General features: G+C 39.6%; 1 protein-coding gene across 4 annotated transcripts in view; it reads right to left on the reverse strand.

Moving 5' to 3' along the window:
* The window catches only part of DDR2 (discoidin domain receptor tyrosine kinase 2), a 246,942-nt gene that overhangs the window by 178,671 nt on the left and 56,163 nt on the right, over positions 1–12,108 (reverse strand). The window lies entirely within an intron of this gene.

The following is a 12,108-nucleotide window of genomic DNA, read 5'->3' on the forward strand; positions in this document are numbered from 1 at the left end:
AGTGCCAGCCTTTCCAATACCCCTGAATCGAAGAGCCTTCCCTTCTATTGATTATCTCTTTACTGTTTTTCAGTCGTTTCTGACTCTTAATGACCCCATTTGGTGTTTTCTTGGCAAAGATACTGGAGTGGTTTGCCATTTCCTTCTCTAGCTCATTTTACAGATGAGGAAACTGAGGCAAACAGGGTTAAGTGACTTGCCCAGGGTCACACAGCTATTAAGTGTCTGAGGCCAGATTTGAGCTCATCTTCCTGACTCTTGGGACGGCTCTTTATGCACTATTGTGCCACTTAGCTGCCCTAATTATCTCTAGTTTATCCCCTAGATAGCTTGTTTATACACAGCTGTTTATATATTGTCTCCCTCATTAGACTGTAAGCTCCTTGACATCAGGGACTGCCTTTTGCCTTTCTTTGTATCCCCAGTGCTCAGCATGGCGCCTGGCACATAGTAGGAGCCTTTTAAATGTTGACTGACTGACTGGTAAGAGGAAGGTTTCACGGTTTGGAATGTTATTGTCTCCTATAGCAGGGAGCAAAAATGTATGTTAATGAATGTCTGAAAACAACTCTTATTTATATAGATGTTAGGAACATAGAATTATAGCTGGGAAGGAACTTAGAGGCCATAATCCCCATATGTCATAGAGCATGGCAGCGATGTAGCATCATAGTGCACAGAGTACCAGGTATGGAGTTAGGAAGATTCATCTTCCTGAGTTCAAATCTGGCCTCAGACACTTGCTAGCTGGGTGACCCCAGGCAAGTCACTTAACCCTGTTTACCTCAGTTTCCTCATCTGTAAAATGAGCTGAAAAAGGAAATAGTAAACCACTCCTGTATCTTTGCCAAGAAAACCCCAAATGGGGTCATGAAGAGTCAGGCATAACTGAGAAGTGTCTAAGCCAGGATTCAAAGCTGGATCTGACTTCAAACCCAGTGCTTTCTTCATTACCTCAAGTTGTTATCATTCTCATGATTACGATTACAAAGAATGATAATTACTCATACATAACTATAGTTCACAAAAACACTTCCTCGAAATAATCCTGTGAGGTCAATAGCTCATGTACTGGTATTTCCATCTTACAGATGAGGAAAAGGAGGTCAATCAAGGCACAAGGATTTGCCTATGGTCATACAGATACCAGCAGATGACAGCTAGGACTCACACCCAATAGTCAATAGTAATTAAACATTTACAAAACACCTACTATGTGCCAGGCACTGTGCTTAAGCAATGAATATACAAAAGGAACCTTCTTTAAATGAAGGTTTGGGGAGTTCTTTGCTTCATCCTCCAGTCCTCCAATCACAGGAGCAGAGGATACTGAGAGTACTGATGAGTTGTGAATACTGAGGCTAATTCCAAAACCAGAGCTTTTCCAATAGCTCAGGTTACTTTAGGGCTCTCACAGGCAGTTTGCTACAGTTTGCCTAAAAGACTATGCCAATTTCTATGTGTATGCCACCTTGTAAGGATCTCTTGATCTCCTGCATGGGCCCCCTGAGAGGTCTCAGAAAGTGTTGTCCGAAACCAGAGCTGTTCCTGACTTGTGACGCAGTCCTTATCACCCACCCCTTGGGCGTACTCTGTGCCTAATACCCCAGCAGCTTACAGTGCAGTCTGACGTAAAAGATTTTTCTGAAGGACACACCCAACAAAAAAGAACCTCAGATACAAACACAAAGAGAAAATGATCCCTCCCAGCTCTAAATCTACAATCCTATGCTTTGACCTGGTTACCAGACCCATGCTCTCACTCCCTAATCTTGCTGCCAAAATGTCATTGTGCATTCCCGCCTGATTTCATTTTCCCTCCTATCAACATACTAAGCTCTGTCAGCACCAGGTTTAAACAACACCAATCCCGAGCTGCTCATATATTTTCATGAGTCCTCAAAGTAGAAGAGAGGGATATTAACTCCAAATGCTGCCTCCTCACCCTCACAGTTCAGCTGTCCTGCCTCCCACAGAACAATTTATTGCCATCGTCTCCTCAGTTAGATTGTAAACTCCTTGAAGACAGCAAAAAAAAAAATCTTTTTTTAAATCATCTTTTAGCTCTTCAGTACACCCAATATAATTTTGGTGTATAGTAAGTATTAAAGGATTAATTAATAGACAGTCCTACCCACCTAACAACAGGTCAGTATTTGGAACCTCAGAGGAAGAGAGTATGCTTCCTGTCTCCTTTGGGAAACAAAAAAGGAAGTAAGACAAGTATTTCCACCCGCAGCACATCAAGCAACTTTGATCTCAGCTGCATCATTGTCCTCTGTTTTAGCCTCTCCTTGGGAACCACTTTGATATCCCAGAGCTAAAGCCATCTCATTGTTTAGCATGAGCTGGCAGGGTCATCTTTGGAAAAATATTGTTTTTTTCTTCATTCTCCAGGGTTTGTTAACACTCCATCCTCTCTCCCACTCTCTGAGAACAGAGGAAATAGTTTCCTTTTAACTAACCCTTTTTTGCTCAGTTGTTTCAGTTGTGTCTGACTCTGTGACTCTATTTGGGGTTTTCTTGGCAAAGACTGCAGTGGTTTGCCATTTCCTTCCCCAGCTCATTCTACAGATGAGGAAACTAAAGCAACAGGGTGAAGTGACTTGCCCAGCGTCACACAACTAGCAAATGTCTTAAGCCAGATTTGAATTCAGAAAAATGAGTCTTCCTAACTACAGGCCCAGCTGCCATATTCTTTATGGGACAACCAAATTGCTTTCTCTGATGAGCCAATGAAGCCATTCTCTGGGGACTTCTCTTTTAGGTAAAAGTCAACAAGCATTATTCAGTACCTACTGTATGCTAAGCCTAAGCCTGGTTGTATGGCTGTTGATCCAACCAGGCTAGGACAACAGAAAATAGTTTGGTGGAAGCAGAGGAAAGGGCATTTATTGTTTGCTGAACTAAGCTGTGTCTTCTTGTATGTCCTTGGAGTATACTGTCAAGAGTAGGCCATAAAGTAATTTGTAAATAGAGGCTAGAGGTTACTAAATTATGATACTAGTCAATCTCATGGGGTTCCCAAGACCTTCAGACTATGGAACTAGAAAGCAATATTGTGCCCTGCAGACAAAGAGAGAGAGATAGAGAGAAAAAACAATACAGCCACAGTGGTGCTAACCGCAATTAAATTAAGAGACCTACTATGTGCAGAGCTCCATGGGCACAAAAACAAGGACAATATTTTTCTTCTTTAGGATATATTTTTCTAGGGGTATATAATATGTACACAGTTAAATACGAGAAGAGATGAAAAGGAAGGACAGTGTGTTGAGAAGACCAAAGGGTGGTGAGTACAAGAAACCAGATTTCAGCTTAATAGAAAGAACAATTTAATGGGCTAAAAACAGCACAGTCTGCCTCAGAAGGTGATGAGGTCTCCGTTACTGGAGATCTTCAAACAGAATCTGGATGATGATTTGTTGGGGCTGGTGTAAAAGGGATTCCTGCTTCAGGTAGAGATTGAAACAGATGACTTTTAAGGTCCAATCTAATGCTGGGATTTTATGAAAGTGTGTATAAATATCTATACATACACACATGTATATACATGTATGTACATATGAGTATACGTGTATATATGCATATATGCATATGTGTATAATTTCATGTATATGTGCATATATACATGCATATAATATGTATATGTGTGAATATATAATATATGTGAGGCTATATGTGTACACACTTATATATATAAATAAATGGCAATGGATAGAAAATGTACAGCCTGACTCAGACCTGGATTCAAATCCTTCCTTTGATAAATTGACAAATACAGGCTGCGTGATCCTGAGCAAATCACACTTCTCATTGCCCTGTGTAACTCTCTTAAGACTATAGATTATAGAACATCTATAAAGGTAAGAGGGTGTTTCTTCGCTAAGAATTTACTATACCAATCAAATAACAACTCTAGACCACAACATATCTATACCTGTATCTATGTGTAATATATATATATATATATATACATATAGTACATACACTCACATGTACGTATACATGTATGTAACAGGTATGTAATAGGTGATACAGATCACCTGTTAAGAGAAATTATAATAAATGCAAAAATCACAACTATATATATGTATATGTGTAAATATAAATTAAATATTACTCCCCCAAAAATCCAAAGTGACTGATTTATCCTTTTAAAAAATCACAGAGAAACATAATTCTGGAATTACATCTAAATTCATTACTTTTCTAATTACTATAACTCATTAAACACCTAGGTTGCCTCAAAATTTTCCAATTAAAAAAAACCCATTTTCAGAGGATTTGGGATATATTCCACTTTTCCAGGTCTCAGTGGGGCATTCCTGCCATACCAGGCAGTAAAATCTGTGGTTAATGGAGGCGTAGCAACTAGTAGGAATATTCCCAGTGGCTTCCTAAACTGTAGCCTCTTCCCTTAAAAGAGGGAACTTGCTGTTTCCCTAGGGCTACCCTCAGATATGCTAGCTTCTTCTGAAATATTTTTCATTATTGTGTTAACTTGGTTTTAAAGTGAAGTTTCAAAAGTAAATCTGAATAGATCATTATGTCTGCACAATTAATGCCTTTCTATCTAATTACGGAACTGAAGGTAGTATGAAATGATGTAATTATAGTGTGCAATGACACAGGAAAAATCTTAATTATACTCTGCAAACCAGAAATCCCCAGCACTACCTCATGTATCTATTTTCATCACTGAAACCACTGGCATTAGCTCATCTTCCAGTGGAGTCTGATGAAGGTTCTGTCTCTCCAGGTAAATTGATCCTCACAGGAACAGTTTTTATATAGCTTTTTTAGATTACCAAAGAATTTTACAAATTATCTTATTTAACTGATAAGGGCATAATTGTTCCAAGTATTACTCAAATTGTGGCTTTTGGACAACTCGATAGTCTTACTACGTGGTAGGATGCTTAGTATGTCTGGTGGATACCACGAGGTTATCCTTTCTCTATTATTAGGAAGGTAGGAGGGGATCTTAGAACCAGGCCCTCAGAAATAGTACTAAGTCAGACTAATCTGGGGCCAGTTCCTATTACCAGTCACCTCCTTCAGGACTTGGAGAATTCAGACCAGCCATCCAAAGCCTTTCTGACACACACAGCCTGACAAAGGCAAACAAAGCCCTGCTCTCCCAGGGACGCAGAAGACAAGCCCAACCTTCCTTAGGTCGATGACTAAGGTGCTTGATCTAGAGGAAAAGACATTCACTCAGACACAAGGGCTGAGCTGGATATATAATCAAACACTCCTGCACTAGAGTTCCTTTAATTAAGTGACTCTATATACCGTTCCTCCTTCTATATAAGGCAGCTAGATGGCATAGAGTTGGATTTGGAGACGGTAAGATTTCTGCCTCATACATTTACGAGCTATGTGACTCTGGCCAGGTAACCTCTATCAGATTCAGTTTCCTTAACTGTAAAATGGGATAGTAGTTATCACCTACCGCACAGGTCTGTTGTGAGGATCAAACACAGATAGGTGACGTAGTGGTGCCACTTATAGAGGTGCTAGACCTGAAGTCAGGAGCATTTGATTTCAAATGCTGCTTCAGACACTTGTGACCCTGGGCAAGTCACTTAGACTCTATAAGTCTCAGTTTTCTCATCTATGAATTGGGTGAATAATAATAATAATACTTATCTCACAGGACCAGATGAGATTAATATATATATATTTGCTATAAAAATGTAAAATCTGACCATTTTCCCTTTGAGTATTGAAGAAACTGAGACCAGAGAGGCTTGCTGCCGCACAATCCATTATTGGCAAGATCAAAAAACTCAAGTTTCGTGACTTTGAGTTCAGTGCTCCTGGCCATGTCACATCTGTACCACAGCCAAAGGCTGCTGCCCCACAGCTTTCTCAAGCACCCCCAAGCTCAATGAAGGGATCCAGAAAGTATAATTTCCCATTTTGATAGCACATCACATTTGTGGGATTAGGTACATATCTCCAGCAGACCACACCCTTGATAATTCTGAACCTCCTGGTATATAAATGAAAGAGCAAATGGAGCATTTAAAGCGCTCTGGCAGCCAGAAAGCATGGACTCGGCCAAGGTCGTTGGGTACAACATTCTGTACAAGCCCACCCTCCCCTCCAGCATTTGCAAGGGGTCTAAAACAATTGTAATTGGCATCCTGGTTCTGATGACCTGGCACAGATACTTACTCTGGGCACTGCCCCTAGGAAGCATTTATTTCCTAGGCTACACTGTCACAAGGGTGTGCACAGATTGGCTCAGCTAGTGAGCTTGGGCTGGGCTGAAGCAGTCTGCTGTCAGACCCACTATGGAAGTACTCAAAGTTCCTTTGCCCTTCTATGTTGAAAGTCAGATACTAGCAACAGTGACCTTTGCAAAGATAAAGCAGTGGACAACGGTCTGCTCAGAGGGATTTGAAGGGGACCAAAAGACTGGACTATTCAGAAATATCTTTCCAACTCCCCTTCAAAGTAAAGTGTTAGTCACCAGTAGGTTGGACAACAAAGGCAGAGGCTGGATATCTAGGAAGGACCTTTACTACCTGTGTGACCACGAGCTAATCATCTAACAAGTCTGAGCCTGAGATCATTCCCTAACATTCTAAGTTGTAGATGGAAATAATCCCTGAGTGGAGACATGAAGCGAGCTGCGGATTGGGGAGGACAGAGAGCATTCTAGGACTAGGGAATGATACCCCACCCCAAAGGAAAGATGCCTCTTACACAACAAAACTGACTCCAACCATGCCCAGGAATTTTACCCCTTCCTTTGTTCTACACATCTGGCCTTTATGCATTCTTCTCAGATCAAGCAAATTAGTCGAAATGAGAGGAAAAGAAATTCTGAAAGAGGTGTTTAAGCCTGCAGGTCTTCAAGTACTTGAGTGTATGGGGAAATGGGTATATCAAGAACCCAAAACTTCTTCCAAGAAGCTTTAGGAGAGAAATTAAGGTAGACGACAGCAGAGCGAGACGGAAAGTGTGCATGACTTAGAAAGACTTGAGTTTAGATCCCATCTCTGATACCTATGAGCTTTATGGCTGTGAGCAAATCACCTAACTTCTGAGTCTCAATTTTTCCATCTGCAAAATGGGAATAACAACTGCAGTGCCAACATCACAGGGTTATTTTCAGTCTCGAGGTTGAGTAAAACGAAAGGTCAGTCTCATTTTTACATGTTGGAGAAGTACAAACCTATACAAAGTTAGCTCTAAAGCTACTGTCTATGAGTGAATACTACTAAAAAGTTTAAAAGTTTGAGTAAGGAAGAGTGGGGATGATAGTGGAACTTGTGCTGAGAGCTTGACAGGCTGTAATAATAGCATTTGAACTTGGTAACCTTCTGTTGGCCGTCAGCTCCTCACTATATCCTTAAGAACCTGAATCTGAGCAACCAGTCGTTCATTCAAAGAGCGGTATGCTTGCCTTCCGATGGGCTGCTCGGTCTTGCTCAAACACAGGAAAAATATTGAGGGTCTTTCAAACCAGTTGCAACATCCACAGACCAGGGGTGGGGAACCTGCAGCCTCGAGGCCACACGTGGCCCTAAGTGCAGCCCTTAGAGGGCCACGTGTGGCCTCGAGGCTGCAGGTTCCCCACCCCTGCCATAGACTTTTAGAAGAGAGCTATGGCATAAGTAAAGCTAGCTTTTCACCCTTGTAATAAGCACAGTAAATAATCCATTAGGAAATGCTTGTGAAATGTCTTACGTGTTTCAACTTTTTTTAAAAAGGAGCAACAAATCTTTACAATTTCAGAAAGTCTAGGAAATAAAAACAAGAGCAAATAAGTTAGTATATTATATTATTATATTATATTTAAATATAATAATAAATAACAAAATATTAAAGTTAATATAAAATGAAATATAAATATATAAATATACACATGAATATATAAATATAATATAAAAATAAATGTATGAACAAATATACATTTATTAATTGAATATTAAATTAAATATATAAATAATAAATTTTTGGAAATAAAAAAGTTAAGATAAAATATAAAATATATTATGTATAATTTATTTTATATGTTATATTAACATGGCATTGTTATTTTCATAAAGTTGTGGGGGGGGGTTCAGTATTAGTGCATTACAGAACAAGTGTGTGCGTAGACCAAAGGGGATTGATGCAAAAAAAACCCTGACTTGAGAAATAGAATGAAAATTCTTTAAGAGCAAGGGCTGTTTCCATGTAGTTTTTGTGAGCCCAGAGCCTGACATTCTGTCTGAGAGGTGAACGGGTATTTGTCAACTGATTCAATATAGGACTGAGAGAAGAGTAGAAAAGGGAGCAAGCATTTATTAAGCACTTACTGTGTGCCAGGCACTATGCTAAGCATTTTGCCAATACCTCATTTTTAGCCTCACAACAGCCAAGGGAGGGAGGTGATATTATTATCCCTATTTTGCAGTCAGGGCAACTGAGGCAGGTAGAAGTTAAGTAACTTGTCAATGGTCACACAACTCGTAAGTATCTGAGACCAAATATGACCTCGGGTCTTCCTGACTCCAAGCCCAACTAGATGAGACTCCAGGATCACTCTGAGTATAGAAATCCAGGAGAGTGGGAGGAGAGTAATGTTCTTAGCAGAGGAACTGGATTCACATTTTGGCTCTGCCACTCAGTACTTGATTGACCTTGGGCAACTTACTTCTTGTCTCTGAGCCTCAGTTTCCCCATATGCAAAATGAGAGTTGGATCCCCCCCAAAAAACTCCCCTTTTAGCTACAAATCATGTGATCTGAGAATCCTGGGTACACTTGAAAGTTACTGAAATATAGTTCTTTATGTAGTCTAATGCCTCTACTTAGCTTTATGTCTCTTGTTTTCCTCTAGGTCTAATGAGGTGATACAGAAAATGGCACAGGAATTTCTGATGATCTTGACATGAGGCAGAGGCTGCCCTCCGCAATTCAAGCCGGACTTTTTTGCTCATGCGAGATTTTCTCCACCTATTCTTTTCCCCATTACTCCAAATTTAGAAGTATCTAAACTTACCCCCACCCCCAGTCCTCTCTTATTGTCTTGGTCTTACCCTGGCTGCTTCTCTTAAATCACTGAAATGCATTGATGTGTCTCACATTCACACCCTTTGGCCACAAGAAGCTCTGACAAGTCAATGGACTGACACTCAGCATCTGTCTTTTCAGGCCTTTTTTTCCCCTGGACACATTAATCTGCATTTTTTCAAGTTGAACCTTCCTCCTTCCTGCCAGAATCGCTGTTGATCCCTGGGTAACTATTTTCTGTTTCAAATGATCCTTGTAATTAATAACATCTGGGCCTTTTAATAATATCATATGTGTTTCTTTCTAGATCATTAAGGAAGATGCTAATGAGAGGCAGACTTAACCTTCATGCCAGCTCGCCCTCACTGGACCCCTCCTCATGACAAAAGTTTGTCAAAATCTGGAGTTCTTGCAATCTTTTAATTCATATTTTCCAAACTAAAATCTTTTGTCGATTTGGAATTCAATTCAAAAGTGATATTGCACAAGGAAAAGCCTAAGATGCAACATGGTGCAGTGGAAAAGAAGGCTGGAAGAGAAGTCTGAGTTCAAATTCTACCTCTGATATTACCTAGTCATTTGATCTCTTAGAGACTCAGTTTCATCACCTTTAAAATGGGTAACCACTTGTCAGGAATATGACAGAAGAGACTCTTACTTGGGCTAATGTCTCAACGCAGATTTTGTGATTCTAACATCTACTTAAAGGGCTTGTGTGGTGATCTGATGAAATGATATAAGTACTTTGTAATCATAAAGCAAGGAAGCTAGGTGGCGCCATAGTGCATAGAGTGCCAGACTTGGAGTCAGGAAGACTCATCTTCCTAAGTTCAAATCTGGCCTCAGACACTTATTAGCTGTGTGACCCTGGGCAAGTCACTTAACCCTGTTGACCTCAGTTTTCTCATCTGTAAAATGAGCTGGAGAAGGAAATGGCAAAACAACTCCTGTATCTTCACCAAGAAAACCCTAAATAGGGTCACAAGGAATCAGACACAACTAAACAACAACAAACCTTAAAGTATTCTAAAAATGTGAGCCATCACATCTTTTTTAAATGTTCTTTTCATTTAATTAACAGACACCTACAATTACCCACATTTTGATATAACAAGAACAGAAAAGAAGATGATCATGTATGAAAATAGCAATTTTTCTTCTATCATCAGCAAATATTTACAGAGAGCTTTAAGACTTGTAAAGCACTTTATATTTCTTACTCATTTTGATCTTCACAATAACCCTGGGAGGTGTTAGGTGTTATTGTTATAACCATTTCATAGATGAGGAAACTCAGACTGAGAAGTCTTAAGTGACTTGCCCAGAGTCACACAGCTAGTGTCTGAGGCAGGATTTGAACTCAGGTCTCCCTGACTTCCAGTCCAGCACTCTCTCCACTGTGCCCCCTAGCTTCCTCAAATAAGTCCAGATTGTTTCTTTAAGTGTCTATTATACTTAATAGAAAAATACCAACACTAGGAGCAATTAGGTGTCACAGTGGATAGAGCACTAGCCCTTGAGTCAGGACAACATGAGTTCAAATCCAGCCTCAGATACTAACTAGCTCTGTGACCCTGGCTGAGTCACTTAACCTCGATTATTTAAAAAAAATTAGCAATAAACTATTCTGGATGCCTGCTTCCTTTCCTATACCTTCTTCTGTTCTCTTCTTTTTTTATTCTTTCCTTTTATTTTTAAATAATTCATTAATTTTTCATTTTCAACATTCACTTCCATAGATTTTGAGTTTTAAATTTTCTCCCCCTCCCCAAGATGGAGTGCAATCTGACATTTTGTTCTCTTCTGTACATTTTTAAAAGTTTTCATTGATGTTCTTTTCTTTTTCTATCTTTTTTTTAATCACTACCATTTACTCTATATTATATTATATTCTATATACCCCCCTCTCTCTCTCTCTCTCTCTCTCTCTCTCTCTCTCTCTCTCTCTCTCTATATATATATATATATATATATATATATATATATATATATATATATACACACACACACATCTATATTACCCACAGTAATATTGCACAAGGAAAGGCATGAGAGGCAACATGATCCAGTGGGAAAGAGGGCTAAAGGAAAAGTCAAGAGAGATCTAGGTTCAAATCCTGATTCTGATACTAGTTGTGTGACCAAGGACAAGTCAACCTCTCTGAGTTTCAGTTGCTACATCTGTAAAATGGAGATATAATAATATCTGTAGTACCTTCCTCACAGAGTTGTAGTAAGGATCAGATGAGATAATGTCTGTAACCCTCATCTACCCACTCTCCCCCCATAGCCCTTCCCTCTCAAAAACTAAATGGCTTCCCACCTAAAGCTAGTGTTTCTAAAATAGATTCCTATCTCAAACAAGAATTGCTACATGGGTATGGTCTGATTTATAAAAAATTATTTACATATAAGGCCACTGCCTTTTGTGTTCATTTATTCCCCAGTCATCACGTTTAATGTGTGCTTATTTTAAAAGCCCCCCTGATGCAGCAGACAACAGAATCTCAGAGCTGGAAAGGTCTAATCTAGCCCACACCTGAGTAAGAATGGACTCTATAATGTACCCAGTGAGTGGGCATCCAGTCTTTGCCTAAAGATCTTAAATAAATTGGAACTTGCTGCCTTTCAGAGCAGCTCATTCCATTTTTTGATAGGTCTCATTGTGAGAAACTTTATCCTAACACCAAAGCTAAACGTTCCTCTTTGAAGCTCTCACTTGAGTCAATCACACCTAATCCTTCCACATGATGGCCCTTTAGGAAGCTGAAGACACTTACCATGATCCCAACAGTCAAGACTTAGAAGGCTTGGATTCAGTTACAAGCTACTGCATGAGTGGCTTTGTGACTCATTGCAAATTGCTTCACCTTTGTGAGTGATTTACATCATCTATAAAATGGGAATAATAATAACCACCCTGCCTGCCTTACAGGGTTAGTCAATAATAGTCAATAAACATTTATTAGGCACCTACTATATGCCAGACCCTGTGCTAAGCACCAGCGACATAAATACAAGTTTAAAAAAAAAAGAGCCCTTTCCTTAAGGAGCTTACAGTTTAAGAGGGGAAGATAACACAGAACAGGAA

Source organism: Phascolarctos cinereus, unplaced genomic scaffold, assembly GCF_003287225.1.
Source record: "Phascolarctos cinereus isolate Bilbo 61053 unplaced genomic scaffold, phaCin_HiC Scaffold_5;HRSCAF=322, whole genome shotgun sequence".
In the NCBI taxonomy this organism is placed as follows: domain Eukaryota; kingdom Metazoa; phylum Chordata; class Mammalia; order Diprotodontia; family Phascolarctidae; genus Phascolarctos; species Phascolarctos cinereus.